General features: G+C 35.3%; 1 protein-coding gene and 1 long non-coding RNA gene across 3 annotated transcripts in view; one reads left to right on the top strand and one right to left on the bottom strand.

Moving 5' to 3' along the window:
* LOC129740732 (chaoptin) overlaps positions 1-17,906 on the bottom strand; it is a 290,271-nt gene that overhangs the window by 249,510 nt on the left and 22,855 nt on the right. The gene's annotated exons all lie outside the window — the stretch shown is intronic.
* Positions 1-17,906, top strand: part of LOC129740734 (uncharacterized) — a 129,708-nt gene that overhangs the window by 110,723 nt on the left and 1,079 nt on the right. The window lies entirely within an intron of this gene.

Raw genomic sequence — 17,906 nt, 5'->3', positions numbered from 1 at the left:
AATAAATAATTTTCTCTTAATTATAAAAAATAGCGCCTTTAAGTATGCAATGTTATTAGCGTTGAGACAAAGTTATAGAATTTTCTTCTTATGTCTGCTATAAATTGTGAAATGAGAACAAACATGACCAAAATAGTCAATTAACACTCTATCTTGGAGTTTTGTTTGATTTTTATACAAAGATTAGGGCTTCCTGAATAAAAGATCAAGCTCCTTCAATAGGGGATCAAATCACCCCTAACTTCAGAAAAATCGCAATTTTTTGACTCCCACGAAAATGCTTCTTGTTCATCAACGGGTTCAAGTATCGTTCTAATTTTTGGGGCATAGAAACTTGAAGTTACAAGCTGTCAGAAAATGTCAAAGACGACGAGTTGCTAAATTTTTCCACAAGGATATGGTGAAAATAAGAAAAGGGGATCAAGTATCCCCACTCTCCCCTAATGTATTTTATTTCTGTGCTCTGATTGTTATTGTAGTTCGTATCTATTCGATTATTGGTGCTTCGATTTTTTTTTTAATTTTTAAATTCAACTGTTTTCAAGTTATTTTCAAGTTGTTTAATTTCTAAGTCAGAATAATATTTTGAAAAGATTATTATTTGCTTACTAGAAAAAGTATTGATTTGAAACTTTTTTTCTCTGAAACTTCGAGTTTGTGTCACGGTAATTAGTTTCAGAATGGTTATAAAAAATAATTTCCTTATTGAATGTGCCTTTTGGATTCCTATTTTTATTGTTTCTAGCTAAATTTTAATTTTGAAACCCCCCCCCCCCCCTCCCTACCGCCCATGGACAGTCCCTTAACACGGGCCTGCTTCCAATTGAATTTAAAGATAGTTTAACACTCAAAGAACCAACGCCTTTTTAACTTACTAGAACCAAAATATATTGATCCGTCACATAATTTAAATTATTAGAAATTGAAAAAAAAATTGCAAATTATTTGATTCCATACGTACCTACATATTAACACATATCTAAATTTTGGAAATCTTGTTTTCTTCTATTTAACTGATAAAAACTATACCTACTGTGCATGATGGCAAAACATGTAGGCCGTCATCAGATAAAAAGGATTTTATGTATTTCAGTCTGATAACCATACTCAATTCCATATTTAACTTTTTCGAATTTGTCATTCCATTGAAATTCAAAAGGATATGAAATTTTTTTAAGGTCAGAAGTTGAAGAAAATGCAAAATTCATAACCATTTTCTCGTGCAAATTTTCGCATATAGAAGTAGTGACATTTATTTTAAGTTCCCTTTTACATTTCATTATGTATCTAAAATGTATAGTAGACAAATGGTCAGCAAATTCAAACTCAAAACTCTCAATAACTCAACAAATGTTATTTGGTGAAATTCGGTAATTGCATGTACAGCCGTTTGAGTATGGTTGACCGACTTTTTTCAACCTCAAGCCTTTAATTGATTAATAAACTCTTTTATTTAACGGACACTCCCACGGAGTGGAAAATTTTAAAAATTCCAAAGTACATACATCAGCTACAAAAATTTCAAAATTTTTATATAAATTTCAAGGTAAGCGGGTTTTTTGTAACGGTTTTTACCACTTGGCTGACACACAAGTGATCACGAAAAATCGAAAACATCAAGCGTGATTTCTCACACTTCTAATTCGAATAATGTGTGAATTTAGAACCTTTATGATGGGTGAAATCACACTTCAGTTTGACAGCTTCATACATTTGCTGATCAGGTGTGGAACAGTTTTGCAAAATGTGAGAAATGATTTGTCAGTAAGCTGTATTTCCTGCTGTCGAGAATTCACACTCATAGAAAAGGTTGCAAAAAAATTTTTTTTTAAACGATCACATACACATTAGGGTGTCCCAAAATTGCATAACTTCTGGGAATCTGGGGGCTCACCCTCCAAATGGTAGATAAGGATGTGCAGAACAAACTTTTGTATGGAGCCAACTAAAAAAAATCATGTTTAGAGGTTCCGCAAGCGCGATCTTCAAAAAAAGTCCACTTTCAAAAGATTTGATTTTAAATAAATTCTGGGTCCAAAACTTTTCATAAAATTTAAATATATTTATATTTTTTTAATTTTGTTCGAGTTAAAAACTACACGTAAAAAATACAAAATGAACCAAATTTGTATCGAAATGTAAAACTAACAAGCTATTTTCAAGAAAAAAAAATTTTTTTGGTTCAAAACTTTTGAATTCAACTGACCAAAATGTGTACCAAGCGTAGAATATTTTTGATACCAATGCCATCAAAAGATGCGGATTTTTGTGCACTTAAACTTTGCTGAACAAAACATGTGGTTTGTATCAACGTGTGAACAGCTATTCACGATTTAATGCATAACAAAAATCACAATTTAGGATATTTTTTATTTAATTTTTCAAATTTGTCCTAATAAATACCTACTTTAAAATCAAAATACTTGCAAAAAAAGACTTTGATGGTTTAAAGGAGTCATCAGAAGGCCATATGCCGAATTTGAGCAGAATCGGACAACAGGAAGGGGTTGCACAGAATCTCAAGTGTGAAAGGGATTCTGAGACATAGTGTTCTAAAGAAGCATAAAAAACTGGTTTTTCATCATACAATTTTGTCTTTACCAATCGATTGCTTACACATTTTGGTCAGTTGAATTCAAAATTTTTGAACCAAAAAATTTTTTTTTCTTGAAAATAGCTTGCTAGTTTTACATTTCGATACAAATTTGGTTCATTTTGTATTTTTTACGTGTAGTTTTTAACTCGAACAAAATAAAAAAAATATCTATTATATAAAATTCTCTTGTAACGGTGTTTGTAGTACTACTCCTCCGAAATGACCCAACAGTTTCAAATGAAATTATTTTTAGAATATTCTGTGGGCATGCGAATCGGTTTATATCGAATAAAAACAACAAAAAGTCGCATTAATTGTCCGTAATTATTAAATTTGTAATAAATTGAATCAGATTAAAGTCATGGCCTTCAATTTTTTCGAGATTTTTTTCACTTTGGGCGCCGGGCGGGCGGTTTGTTTTTCGTTTCTATGGTCAAGGCGTCGCAAGCAAACGTCGTAGGAGGTTAGTAACTATGGCATAGCATACTGTTTAGTGGGAATATTTGGGCGCGCATTTCTCAACCAAGCATAATATCGATGCATGTGGTGACCACATGAAGCCTAGATGTGTTTTTTCTTCTTGATTCTAGATCATTTGTACAGCACATAGTAATGAATGATGTCTAGATGTGACCCAGATTAATATTTTGCTGATCAAATCAAAACCATTCAAACGATTTGAAAAAAATTAAACTTCAATTCGTGTTATTTCAAGAAGAATATGAATTTAGTACTGATGCGTATGAAATAATGGTATGACTCTTTCAGGACATTTGAAAAAAGAAAAGTGGAAAGATTTGGTTTATAATCCAAAACGCTAGAAATATTTTTCAAACATGTACAAATGTGCTTCACAGAAGTTGTATCATGCGCCATTGAATTTATAGAACAACCACAAAATCCGTTGCAAATGAACAAACACATGAACTGAACAAGAGCCTGTCCTTTAAAATGGATTATAAAGGATTGATGTTCATTTGAAGGCCGAATGCAAAGAAGTGCAAACGTTCAACATTTACAAAAAATGTATACATGATTTCTAAATTTATAAATGGTTGGGCCAAATAAACAATCTGACTAAATAAACTTAACTTTTTTTTAAATCGTTCACCAAAAAACTGTTTACAGATTCCCTGTTTGTTTACACAGTATTCAAGTACGTACTTAACATAAATGTGTGTTTTTGTTTAACATATTTTGGCTACATAGATGAGACTTTAGATCCGATTTTTTGTTGACATATTTTTGTGATTGATATTCCAGAAGCATAATTTTTTTGATAGCAGAAGCTGAATTTTTTTTTGATCAGTTTTTGTTATGATCTAAAATTGTTGAAAATAATATTAACTCCTGTCATTTCACACGGTTAAACAAGTGGCAATGCGCCTTTAAGTCATGAAACATATTCCAATTTTTCTCTAAAATAGTCAGATAGGGTATCCCGAGTGTTAAATCTGAAGCGGATATTTAAAATTTTTAAAAGTCGAGGTAAATTTACATGAAAATTTCCAGAAAAAAAAATGAACTCATGAAATCATCGCAGCCTTGAAAGATTAGTTCTTTTATATGTATTTAATTTTTTAAAACCTGCGTTTGAATTAAATCTTACTGAATCTTGAAAATATCACATTATCTTAAACAGAATCGCAAATCACCTTCAACACTGTTTAGGAAAATTTTAAATCAGACAACAATGGTTTAAATTGGCAGGTTTGTATTTAAGGATAAAAAAGAAGATAAAAATGCTTTAATTCGGTTAAATAACAAAAAATTTAAACATATCTTTTCTCCTTTCAAAACCAAATTAAAATTCTTTGAACATTAACCCAATAAATCAAGACTTCTTGATTCAATTTGCATTGTTTGCTAAAAAAAGGGCGAACTTTTTTTTGGACATGATTTTGATGAAAATATGGATATAAATAACCACTGCTTCCAAATGTGAGGAAAGTGAAGCTGCTTCAAAATGGTTTGTAAAAAATCATCTCTAATGTTTTTATTTCTTCAGTTCTAAAAAATATGCCTCCAAAAGCTACTTGGGAGCTAAAAGTGCTGCGCTAGGCAGAATATTGAGCAAACACTCTAAAAATTGTCCCGGTATTCAAAATTCTTCTTTCATAAAGTTTCATATGCAATAAATTCCAATAAATGAAAATTTTTTGATTTCGATTTAAACCTGAAAGTGAACTCGAGCAAAGCGGAGTCAATCAACTAAATGGTATACAATAAATGAAACATAGATATAATCAACATATGTTATTTATGGAACAAGTTATAAAGAGTGGTTTTTTTTTAGCATGAGGTTTGCCAAGTTAGATGGTAACGTTGAGTGCTGAAAAAATCGAATTTGCAACGGGAAGCTGATACCTGATATCATTCGGCAATATTCAAAGCATCCGAATCAAAGAAATGTAAATGAAAAGGATTCATGTAAGATGTATGTAAAATTTATTGGAGATAATTTTTGAATAATCAGTTAAAAGACCCGTAGAATTGAGTTAAAATTCCTAGATTTGGTTCCGATATAATTGAGCGGGCCAATTCGAGCAAACGGAAAAGATGGATATGTTTAAATACTAGGACATGTTCAAGAAAGCGAGACGATTAACAACTCAAGATTTGATGCTTTTTTAAAGTCAAACAGCAAAAAAAAAATTGAAATAGACGCCAAGTTTAAAATGGTAAGACGAAGTTTACCGGGTCTGCTAGTAAAATATATATATTTTATGAAAATTTTTGGACCCAGAATTTATTTAAAATCAAATCTTTTGAAAGTGGACTTTTTTTAAAGATCGCGCTTGCGGAACCTCTAAACATGATTTTTTTTAGTCGGCTCCATACAAAAGTTTGTTCTGCACATCCTAATCTACCATTTGGAGGGTGAGCCTCCAGATTCCCAGAAGTTATGCAATTTCGGGACACCCTAATACACATACAGGATGATCTCAATGAAACTTGATGTTTCCTCGAAGAGATTTCTTTTTTTTTCTTAACGCTAAGCGTTCATATTTCGAGGATATGATGGCTAAGATCTTACAAATGCTAAAAAACCACTAACCCTCAGAAAGTGTACTATGTATGCCGTGACCGGGATTCGATCTCATGCCTGCTGGCTTAGAAGACTTGAAGGCTATCCTCTAAACCACGGGCAGCGGCTCCAATGACACATTCCACGCGCTTGTACCGCTCAAAAGTGATTTTTATCCGTTCGCGTATCAAAAAATCTTAAAATTGTCTATTATTTTGATAATTCAAATCACACAGAACCAACGGAAAAAAGAGAAAAAAGTTTTTTTACACATGTTTTAGATGATTTTGAAAATCAGTTTTTTTGTTGAAAAAAGTGGTATGTTTGACAACTTTTACAAAATCATTAATTTTAATACATGGATGATTTTTTTTGGAAATATTTTTAGTATGTTCAGAAGCTAAAAAACACGGCTTCATTTTGTAAAAAAAAGAATTTGTTTATATTCAATGTAGTTGGTTTGAAAAGCGAACAAAAACAGTCGCAAATGAGTGAATTCACGTCACAAAAAAAGGGAAGTTTTTAATTTTACGAGAAAACTCTGATTTTTTTTAAATAAAAAAATGAGATTTTCTTTGAAAATGATAAGACAATTCTAAAACTCTAAAATTCATAGAAATTGGTTGGAATCTAGCTGAGTTACAACAGCCTGAATGAGTGAATTCACATCACAAAATTTGATTTTGTGTTAAATTTTATAAAAAAAATTGTGCTCTGAAAGCTGTTTTGACCCTCCAGATGGTCGGATTTTAACAAATCGAGCATAATTTAGTTGATTTTTTTAATAAGTTCATTATTTTCAAATAAAAATACAAAAAGATTGAAAAATAAAAATAAAAAATTGAATCTTTAAATGAAGACAGAAGTTATTTCAACATATGATCCCTCAATATGTTGCTATTCAAGTGCCAATCAAAATAAGGAAAAAGTTAGGTGCAAATACTGAAAATTAATGATTGTAAAAGTCGGAACAACAAAATATCGTTTTTGAAAGTGTTGGTACATAAAATTTGAAGACTCCAAAGAATTGTTCAGTATAACCACAATATAACTTATTTCGTGACGTGAATTCAGTCAACTACCCTGTTCTGTTTGAAATGAGTGAATTCACGTCACAACTTCAAATAAGCATAACTTCGTTCGTTGTTGTTCAATCGAAAAGCTTTGTACATCAAATTGTGGGTAATTGTTTTCATTACAACTCATTTCAAGACACCGATATTCTATTTCCACAGAGAGAACAGGAAATCAAAGATGTATGTACTAAAGTCCGAAATGGTTAATTCTAGCGTGAATTCTCGTCACAAATGTAATTAATCACAACAAAAACAACTTAAATTTTAAAATGACCAAATTATATTCATTTTCAAGGAAATTCAATTTGCGACCGTTTGCTACTTTTTTTTTCATTTCAAGTAAATTTTTTGATTTCTAGATTGAAAACAGTGCAGAAAAGTCCGGAAAAGCGATTTTACGTCACGGTGGAATGTGTCCAATGCCTATTTAGAAAATTTCTGTAAACTGTACTGTACCAAAGATGATAGGATTTTGTAAAAGCACTACTGGCATAAAGACTCGAGCGTCTTTGAAAAATGATGCTTCACTACATTCAAATGAAACAAGATAAACATTTTATGAGATTTTCACTCTATTGGATAATTCTTCCCAAAAACAAGAAAAAAGCACAGTGCCGTAGGGATGTGAGAATCGAACTCACAACACCAATCGCCTTGCCAATCCGACATCTTTACCAGTGCACTACCTGGGCCGTATGGAGGACGAAGGATAATTTTCATAGGCTATCTGCAACCGATCAATCACCAAAAAACGGAATTGGAAACGAGAAACTGTTTTGCTTTTCTACTACCCGAAAATTACCAGGCAAGTGTGTGAGAAATTCTGGATACGAGATTTAGCTGAGGGATCAAGTCACTTCAGGGATCAAGTCTCCTCACTCTACCGTACTTGTTTGTACAAATAGGGAAAGTGGATAGAGACTGTTCACCTTTTCAAGGTAGTGAAATTTTCAAATATCTAGATAAGTAGTAGAGATTTTTAATTCTAGTGTTTTCAACAGGATATGACCCATTGCAATTGTATGTATGTGCGTGTGAGAAAGGATATTTTAAGAAAAGAAAGCCAGACAATTAAGTCGCCTTCAAAAATATCCAAATTCTAGCCTTTGTCCGTCAATCCTTCCGTCTGATGGCCGACCCATAAACTATAATGGTGTCGATTCTAGAGGAAGTTTGGCCCCAACAATCCGACACCGTTGGCCCAAATTGTGCTTCTCAGTCACACATATAGGCACACAGATAGACAGACAGCATAAATTCAACGAGGAGCACGCGTCCGGCGGCGGCGTCGTCCTTGTGCTGTCTGTGAATGCTATGCTATATGACATTCCAATTTTCCAATGTGTGCCAAGCAAGAATTGCGACGAGTCGAGACGAGGGGCCATATCATCAGTTCGGATTTATCTTTTTCGGCTGACCTCTTCAGGCTCTCTATTCTTCCTATTCGACGCACCACTTGTTCACATACAGTTTGCTCAGGTCCCCTCCCACCTTCTGCCTTCTTTTCCATGGGATCTTTTCCCATGGGATTGTTGAGTTTGAAGCAACGAAAAAAATGAGGTTGGCCAGAGGGAGTGGGCTTATGATTCAAGGCCCCCACAAGGGGATGACACAACCGATGGCAGCAAATATTATTATTATTATTATTAGTATTTGTGTGTGAATGGTCGTAACTAGACGGACGCCGCGCCGCCACACTAAGAGGCGTCATTTCTTTTGCCAATTCTGCTTTTTTCCTGTCTGAGCTATCTTCATCCTAGGAGCTAGGCCTCGTCGTCGTCGCCGTGATGGAGAGGTTGGAATCTATGATTTTTTTTTCTCTCCTGTTATTTAGCTTGTAGATGGAGCCGGCCGACTGACGACAACTCTGAGCTGAGTACCCCTATCGAGGGATGCTGCCCCTTCTTCCGTTACTGGGAGGGACTTTGTTTCCTTTGTCCTGGGGCCGCACATTTATTGGACTATCTTGCTAGAAAGCCATCGCAATTTATTTCGTCTTTCGGCTTCGCTCTCTGCCCGAATCACCACCCACCGTACCTACTCGGAGAGCAAACAAACACGTTTTGCTGGACGGCTGCTTGTAGTTCTAGAAATTCAGGAATGATTTTACGTTTATAATTTTCATATTTTTGTGAAATCTCACAGCGTGAATTGTTGCACCTCACTAGAATGAAGATTAAATGTGCTTTCCAATGAATATACTCTTGGTTGGTCCAAACAAAGTAAAAGCACTGATAATCCGGGTACAACCTGACGGTGGACCACAAAAAGAGATGAAATTTCAATTTGTAAAAAAATCGCGCAAAGTAGTGAACTTTGATAAATTCCAGTAAATTCAATTTTCGTTGCATCAAAAATCTAAAGACAGCAAAATGTTAGAATTTTTATACATTTTGTAGTCATATTTTTTTCAAAACTCTACCATCGCTCAAACAGTATTTACTAGCAATCGAATGAAAAGTAGGGTTTTTAGACCACTTTTTTGAACTTTTTGTGACCATTTCATTAAAAAAAATTTAAAAAAATATTTCTTGTCTTCATGATGTAGGCATTAACTTCAGCTTTTATATGCATAAGGCAAATATTTTTTTGAACATGTAATATATGAACTACAGCAGATTTCGTGAGGCACGTTTTTTCGGATTTTTTTTCTTTCATGCTGAATAACGAGAAAACTTGTAACTTTAGCTGTATATAATGTTCTAAACATATTTTACTGACATTACAAGGTTTCTATTGATATAAGTTTTATATGAAGTTCATAATAATTCAAACGACTTAAATAGATTTTACTGTTGTGGTGTCAAAATGACACCAAAAGTCGGAAAAGGGAGTTTTTTTGTCCAGGCTTCCAGGGTTCGTCCATAAAAAAAGTAAAGATGCAATATTGAAGAGCTTTTGAATTCATTTAGGGTCCCCGAAGAAATTTTTGTATTTTGACGCTTCTGAAAAAAGTTACAAGCCTTTAAACTTGCAATGGTGTCAAAATGACACCCTAATGCGGATGAGGGTTAAGACATGCGATGGCTTCAAACGATATTTATTGAAGTAGACATTATAGCATTGAATTCATATTTTTGTGAACATCTTGGGTTTTTTATCGAATGGGGCACTAAGTTTGGGGATCACAAGTTTAACTTTAAATCTGGCCCAGAACAAAAATGAGCCGAAAACGTGTGTAAGAATTCGAATTCAAATACGTTAGTACTTCGTTCCAATATTACTCAGCAAATAGTTACTAGATGGTGCTGGATTGCTAAATGAACGAAAAATAAACGAACTGCCCTGTTACTCAACAGAGGTGCCAAGTGTTTTTTGAAAAACTGCATTCAGTCTTACGCCAACTAATCCCCATCTTTATTTTCGATTGGAATGGAAATTCGATTGGATGTGAAAACAATGAGGTTTTTTGGATATATTTGAGACAGTAACAAAATCTAAAATGTCACATGAATAACCTTTCCAGAACGTATCGAGGCTGAACAAACCCGGTAATTTTTACCAGAAATCTTTGCAAAATCCACACATTGGAATTCAAAATTTTCAAATTAATAACCGAGCTAATCAATCCAAATCCCGGTATTTTACAACACAAGGGGCCGTCCATAAATGATGTCATACAAAATTTTGAAAAAATAGACCCCTTCTCCTCCACTTGTCACATATTTTCACAATTTCCATCACCCCCCCCCCCTTTTTGTATTACGTCATGTTCTCATAAACCCCTCCCCCCTTCGGGATTAAAATTTATACTCAAGAAATTCGATTAAAAATGTATCTTTATTTTAAAATCATCAGTTTTATTCAAAGAATTGGAAAAAAAGGTTATTTTTTTCCTGGGAAATTCCGGCTTGCAGTCTATTTTAGAGCAAAAACGATTTTTGTTTTATGTATCCAACGTTTCAATCCGTTTTGGATCTTCTTCAGGGACAATCAATTAACGAAAACCCAAAACACAAAAATAAACACACAAATAAAAAACACCACCCTACACACAACACAGAACAAGCTGACATCTAGAAACAACAAAAACAAAAGGTGAAAAGTGAAAACTGTGCCAAAGTTTCGATGCTGAGGAAAGTTTATCCCAAAATCCCCGGACAACCGGATTTTATCCGAGAAACATCTAACACAGTAAGTCAATCACTACACCTTATTGTCAAAAAACACGAATTAATTCGGAAAATTTAAAAAACAGATAAATAGACAGCTTTACAAGACCAGCCGAGTCGACAAAAACAAGAAAACGACACTTTTTAAGTAAACATCTCACAACAAATAATTTGTAATCGGCTAAAAATTAATTGAAAAATACAATTTTTTAGTCCCTGAAGAAGATCCAAAACGGATTGAAACGTTGGATACATAAAACAAAAATCGTTTTTGCTCTAAAATAGACTGCAAGCCGGAATTTCCCAGAAAAAAAAACACAAAAATCAGTCGATCCCCAAACATATAAAAAAAAAGGTTACCAACTTTAAACAAACCTTCAATCATTGCTTAAAACACATTTCAATCATTAGTCCAAAGGTTATGTTGATGACTTTCCATAACAATGACCGGGAATGTCGAGGCAGTAGCTACAGCATCAGCGACGATGTCTGAGAAACAATTCAAATCTAGTTCCTCTTCATCAATCAATTCGCAATCCAAATCTTCTCCACAGCTTAAAACAGCAAAGCATTTCTGTTCACGTTTTGCCACAATTTAAGTGGGGCGGATTTTCGTGAGTGTTACAGTGGAAGTGTTCTTGTGCACTTTCTTATGCTCATAAAGTTTACGTAGTATAATTTTATTGAATTTAGGATAAAATTATTTGTTATTGTTTTGCCTCTTTTTGTAACAATATGTGATGACACGTTCAAGCTGTTTTAAAGAATCTGAAACATTTTAAGTTTGCAAAATATTACCATAGTATTCCGTCTTACGACATAACTTGACGAATATAATTCCTAAAATTCACTCGGTTCATAGCAACCGTTCTCCCAACCGCAAAATATTACCAATTTGTTTTAAATTCTGTAATTGGTCATGGCAAGTATGATTTTTTCCTTAAAATGCTCCTGTGTCGTGATAATCTCACAATTTAGGTTTTTCTACATATCCATCTAAATTTGAAAACACTTTCAATAAGGTGTCACCAAGCAGAGAAAAACGAGTAACTATATTCGGAATAAGACAATATTTTCTGACACATCGATACAGGAGAATCACAACTATGATTTTCTGCTAAAAAATCATACTGAACTCACTAAGGTATGCTTTTTATGGGTATGTTCTATCATAGCCCATGCACTCGTTATAACGCGCCAATCGTGGTAGGCTGAAAATAGCATTAATTTTTCAAAAACAAAAATGTAAACCACGTGTAAATTAAAAAACGTCACAGATATATGTTAAAACCCATTTGGCAGGTCCAAGAGGGCCTTTTTTGAGTTTCTATCCCATTTGCTTAACAGCACGGCGCAGCAGAAAACCTAAACGGGCAGAAAGGAGCGGTCGGAACGCCAAAATCCGACTGATATACCGATCAGCACGTCCCCTCGTGGTGAATAACCACCAACCTACGGTGGTGACATCCTGCAGAGGATCGTGGGCTCTTCCGGGACGCCGGTAAAGAGCCTGTGATACCCTGGGCGGTGCTGGAACTATCAGCCGTCCAACCCATATAAATTCGACCAACATCAGCCGTACGCAAAAGGGTTCATCGGAAGACGAAACTTCAATCGACCGGCCAAATGTGCGAAAAAACCGCAAGTATACCCATGTGACGTTAGGTAGAAGAAACACATTTAGGGAAACCGAAATTATAAATAAATCCCCACAAATTATGTAAAACCCAACATTTGAGGATTTCTGTTCTATGGGATAATTTTTGATTCCTTTACACCATTTGCTCGGTAACATTATTGGCTGAAAGCCCCTCAGAAACTTCACTCGTAAACGGTCCAGGTTGGGATTGGCTAGCTCCGCTTTATCTTGGTTCCATTAAAGATTTTGACCCGGTTGATAGCATGCGAAGTACCACCCGGTACGTCCCTGTCTAGCTTGGTTCTTTCTGGATATCCCTACTGTGAGTTCCCCGGAGGAAAGTGTCTTGGGTTGAAAAGCATACGATCCTGAGTTCCATCATAATTTCTTTTCCCATGTTCCCCACCCACTGAGTGTAGCAGCTGTCAAGTTACACATCTCATTACTGAGTTTGCCTATTTTATGTAAGTGATAGTTGCATGGACAGTGCCCTGTAAAAAGGTCTGTAATTGTTTTAAGATCCCTTTTCGATAGACTTAGAAGTTCCCAAGTTTTCTTAGAGTCGGGCTTTATGAATTTTCTGGATTGTCTAGCACCGATGGCTACAAGCCATTTGAATTTGATCTTTGAGTTCTCCCATGTTTTTAATTCACTTGTAAGAGCACAAGTAGATACTCCACAAAAAGGTTCAGGGCCAAACATGCGCCTTTCAGATCCTTTCCTAGCGAGTTCATCTGCTTTTTAATTGCCTTCTATACCACAGTGGCCTGGAACCCAGTATCTATAGGTTCACTTGATTTTGGATTGATAATTGATTCAAAGCATTAATACAATCCCACACCAGCTTTGAATTGCACATTGGGGCTTTCAGAGCCTGTATTGCTGCTTGACTGTCTGAAAATATGCAGATATTAGCGTGTCTATACATTCTCTTTAAACATATTTCCATGCAACAATATATCGCATAGGCTTCTGTTTGAAAAACTGTGGGCCAACCTCCCATTGGAATCGAGATCTTTACCCCTGGACCATATATTCCGGCACCAGTATTATTATTCCTTTTTGAACCATCAGTGAAGAAATTTATCGATCCTATCCTAGTTGTAGGGCCACCCTCTGCCCATATGGATCGATCCGTAGCAATAACTTTGAAACTTGTATAAAAATTTGGTTTAGTAATCATCCACTCTTGAACGGATGTAACCAATGCATTCATGTTGAACCTGTTTAGAATTTTTAGGTGCCCTTTAAGCTCCCAGTTATTAGAAAGCTTATCAATGCCGGTCCGGCATAGAACTTTATACCGATAATTCCACCTCTAAAGAAGTTCATTATTCGAGTAGAGTCTGATTTGTGGGTGTAGTATAAATTTGACCGCATATTTCAGTGGTTTCCTGTGAGGCATTTACTTTTGAGTATCAAGTATACATCTGCGTTTGTGCTGTTGAAATTATGGATGTTCAGACTGAACGGAGCTTGAGCCAGATATTTTACCCAGCAAACATTTATGAAGGTATAACGCAGGAACAACAGAATTATTCAAACAAATACATCAGATGATAAAATTGTATTAAACTTACCAAAATAGCATATAGCTACAAAAGTGGAGGCGATATATCTACAATGACAAGATTCGAACGATTCGATTTTCCCACAAAAAGCAAAATAATCGAAAAAAAATTTTCCCCAACCGAGCTTTGAACTCCAGTCTTCCGAGTTCGCTGTCCGATATCCTACCACGATGCCAAATCATCAGTTGATATGATCCACGCTATTGCTCTATAGATGAGATTTTCTTTTTACAAACCGGTCAAAGGGAGAGACCGGATAGAGTGTCAATTGAAGGACCGCCCATTTATCGTAAATCACTTCACTTAAATCGTAAATGTCGAACTAGCATATTCTCAACTTTTTGGAAACATATTTACGAACTGAATAAACTGCTATCCGACTCAACTATTTTTGGGCAAAGCTTGTCGTAAATGAATGATAGAAAATCACTCAATACCAACTTGTTTACGATGGTTAATGAAAATGTCTTAATATGCGATTTGGATTATCATTTCTATTACGATTTCATGTTAGCTGAGTTAACGATAAACTTGAAAGATATGCCTAAAATTAACGTAACTTGAATGCAACTTTTTCGTACTGAAAGTACGTTTCATCAGAAATAATGAAAAAAGCTAGTATTTGACTCTTATAACAGTATAATTTCTACCCAAACAAAGCATTCACTTGATCTTGGAGCAGTTAAAACTATAATTTCCACCGACAAAGGGTCAGACCGGACCGAGTACTTCGATAATTATCAGTGAGTGGTGGTTTATGAAAAAAGAAAATGGAAGCACTGATTTCATTGTGGTGATAAAAATTGAATAATGATAGAGGTAGGAGCCGTCGTGCGACCACACCACTTCGCTTTAAAGTATTCTAGGTTTCGACGACGCGTGGCAGCTCCAATTGGGGCTCCAAACTATAAGTGTCAACACGCAAATACATACTCTCTCTCTCATACATTGAAACGTCCGAACGACGACATTCGCCAAACTGGACTGGGGAAGCGATTTCAGAACAATAAAAATGAACGACTATTTGTTTTCCAGATTATCGTCATTCGGCATCATCATTGTTATATGTGTGTCCCCCACCTTTTTTTTCGCTAGATTATTTTCTTGTTGATGGAGGGTGGCTTAAAGAGGAGCAAAAGAAGCAGGGGGAGGGAGGGGGTTCCAGCTCCGAATCGTAACACTAATGCATTTCGGCCAAGAAAACCGAGAAAAAATATAGCACATCTATGGCTTGGAAGGGTCACTTGGCGGTGGGAAATTGGATAGTGGTCGAGTATGATTCTATATGGAGAATGACGTTGCCATCATTATTGTTGGGGGTTCGAGTGCCCCAAGTTTGCGATGCTATGGCCGCGTCTGGCCGTCGTCGTCGACGTCGTTGATCATAAGCGGGAAAATTGTGTGTATGAGTCTATATTTTCATGCGAGTGGCGAAGAAGCATCATTAGATTTGGAGACAAAGGTTTTGTGACGGTGCCAAGCGCGATGGAAGGGGATAATGGGGAAGGCAAATTATTTATACCCTATTTTGACTCAATTAGACAGTCGGGCACCCAATTTATTCATTTAACACTTTATTTTCAAGTTGTCAATTAAAAAATGACTTAAATGCAGACTCTTAGTAGTATGTAGTTACAAATAGCTGTAGAGAATAGTTAAAGATTTTTTTTTAAATTTGCTCAAACCAGTTATCTTTAACAAGAAATCAGAATAGTATTCATTTAATTAAAAATCAATAAGAAGGGGCTCTACTTATGATTCAGAGATTATTAAACATATTAAAAGTCATATTTCAAGACATTCAATCAAGTGTTATACAATAAATTATAAATGATAGTCCTATTCAAACTGATACATAAACCTACTTCCATTTGCAAGATGGCATCCATTTAAATGCTCGCTGTCTGAGCATAGCTATAATTGCATCGAAATTTGCCAGATTATTCCGGATGACAAAAACCCGAAGCAGCGGCCAATGCCAATGAACTTTTTTGACAGCCCACTGTTTCCTTTTTGCCCTCGTTTGATGTGTGTGTGTGTCACTATGAATGTTCGCTAAACATTGTTAAGATAACGAATGTGCCTCTGGAAAATAGCCAGAATGACCCACCAAAGAACAACAACAACAGCAGCGTAACCCATTCATCCCGGCTCAAATCATATTGTTCCCAAATTGACGAAATTTTGGCACACATCGCTGCTGATGCGCTTCCCGAAAACTGATGTCGCTTCTGCTCCGTCCGCTACCCACTTCGAAATGGACCTTGGCCAATGTTTTCAAGAGATGACACATGTGTAAGCAAACAGCAAAAGCTAATTGACAAACCCATTTACTGCGCGACCCCGCCTCTCCCTGCCAAATGGTCATATTGTGCACTTTGGGGTTAACTAGTCAGCAGCTCGTAGCAGGGACCAAGCGGGTTTGATGAGTTGAGACAATTTGGCTTCCGTTTTGGTTGATCCGGGTGAAAAATTTCAAGCTCCGGTTTCGGGTGATGTTATAAAGAAGATCTTCAAGAAGAAACTTTAAATGTGAATTTCGTTGTTATCAGAAGTAAATCGTATTAATAAAGTGGTAAACGATTATAAAATTTAACTTTAACAACTCCGTAGTAAAATGTTTGTTTTTTTGCTACGAAGTTTGGTTTTGAAAAGACCTGATTTTTGTACCGAAAAAACCAGTGTCGAAATGAAGTACAGTATGCAAAAAAAGTGTATCCACCCACCTCACAAATTTACAATTGTAATGTTTTTCTGGTGAAAATCAAGTTGATTCCATGAATGTTCCTCCACAATTTATCATTTTATATTTATTTATTATATTGCTATTGAAAATATGGCGTTTATATCTTTTCTCGGGGTTTTGTGTGATAAATTATAAAAAGGGTAAAAAATACGCAAAAAAAGTTTATCCACCCTCAAATGGATACTACGATTTAAGTGTGTTTTACAAAGTTTTAGTGTGTAGCCTGCAGCTTTCTTGAATGTAAACCTTGTGTCTAGCTGTCATTTAGCGCTCTTGGAATTTTCGTTTCGTGTTTCGTGTTCAAAATTGGAAGTAATTGGTTGCAAAATGCCCAAAAAAGCACAAATTCCGATCAGCATCCGAAATTTGATTGTTGAACATCACAAAACCGGGTCAGCGAACGTGACATCACATACTGTTACAAAAAAAAAGGCAAAACAAAAACAAATAATTATATCCTAAATTCAATAAAATTATACTACGTAAACTTTATGAGCATAAGAAAGTTCCCAAGAAACCTTCACTGCAACAATCAGGAAAGTCCGCCACACTTTGACTGTGGCAAAACTTGAACAGGAATGCTTGGCAATTCTAACATGTGGAGAAGATTTGGATTGCGAATTAATTGAAGAAGAGGAACTAGATTTGAATGGTTTCTCAGACATTGTCGCTAATGCTGCAGCTACTGCCTCGACTTTCCCGGTCTTTGATATGGAAAGTCATCAAAATAATCTTTTGATTAATGATTGAAATGTGTTTTAAGCAATTATTGAAGGCTTGTTAAAAGTTGGTAACCTTTTTTTCAATTATTTGAATAAAACTGATGAATATAAAAATAATGATTCATTTTCAATTAAATTTCTTAACAGTTCAAAATTAAACCCCGAGGGGAGGGGGGGGGGGGGGTTTATAAAAACGTGACGTAATACAAAAAGGGGGGTGACGGAAGTTGCGACAATATGTGACAAGGGGGGGGGTCTATTTTTTCCAAATTTTGCGTGACATCATTTATGGACTAGGGGCCGTCCATTAGGTGATTAGGTCAGATGAGTCGAAAGTAATGCTATTTGGGTCTAATCGTATCACAAGAAAATGGCTGCGAATCGGTGAAAGTTTGAAAAAGGAGTGTTTGCGGCCT

This window comes from Uranotaenia lowii, chromosome 1 (genome assembly GCF_029784155.1).
Source record: "Uranotaenia lowii strain MFRU-FL chromosome 1, ASM2978415v1, whole genome shotgun sequence".
Lineage (NCBI taxonomy): Eukaryota > Metazoa > Arthropoda > Insecta > Diptera > Culicidae > Uranotaenia > Uranotaenia lowii.
The sequence above is the reverse complement of the archived record's forward strand: the minus strand, read 5'-3'. Positions and strand labels throughout refer to the sequence as shown.